Source organism: Penaeus monodon, chromosome 28 (assembly GCF_015228065.2).
Source record: "Penaeus monodon isolate SGIC_2016 chromosome 28, NSTDA_Pmon_1, whole genome shotgun sequence".
NCBI lineage: Eukaryota > Metazoa > Arthropoda > Malacostraca > Decapoda > Penaeidae > Penaeus > Penaeus monodon.
The window spans coordinates 10,208,968-10,209,327 of NC_051413.1; positions in this window are offsets into that span (position 1 = coordinate 10,208,968).

Genomic DNA, 360 nt, shown 5'->3' on the forward strand with positions numbered 1-360 from the left:
GTCTGCACCTGTCGCCAGAATTTATCGTCAGCTGATATCGCCCTCACGACTAGGGGGGTAGGGGGGGTGGAAGGGTTGAAGGGGGAGGGGGGGTGACATTCCTCCCCTTTCCTCCTTTGCATATTTTCATATTTCTTATCATTGTTATTTCTTTTTTATAATAATTCATATTCCTTCTCAGTTGGTTCATGGACCTGTTTATATTTTGCAGATAATTTTGTGTTTTTTTTTTTCTGCTGTTAGCATTGTTATCATTATTGCTTTCGTTCTTATTGCTGTATTTATCACTATAGAGATACACATTTTTCTGTCTGTCGCTTTATATTCGTATATATTGTCTTCTGATAAACATACACAACC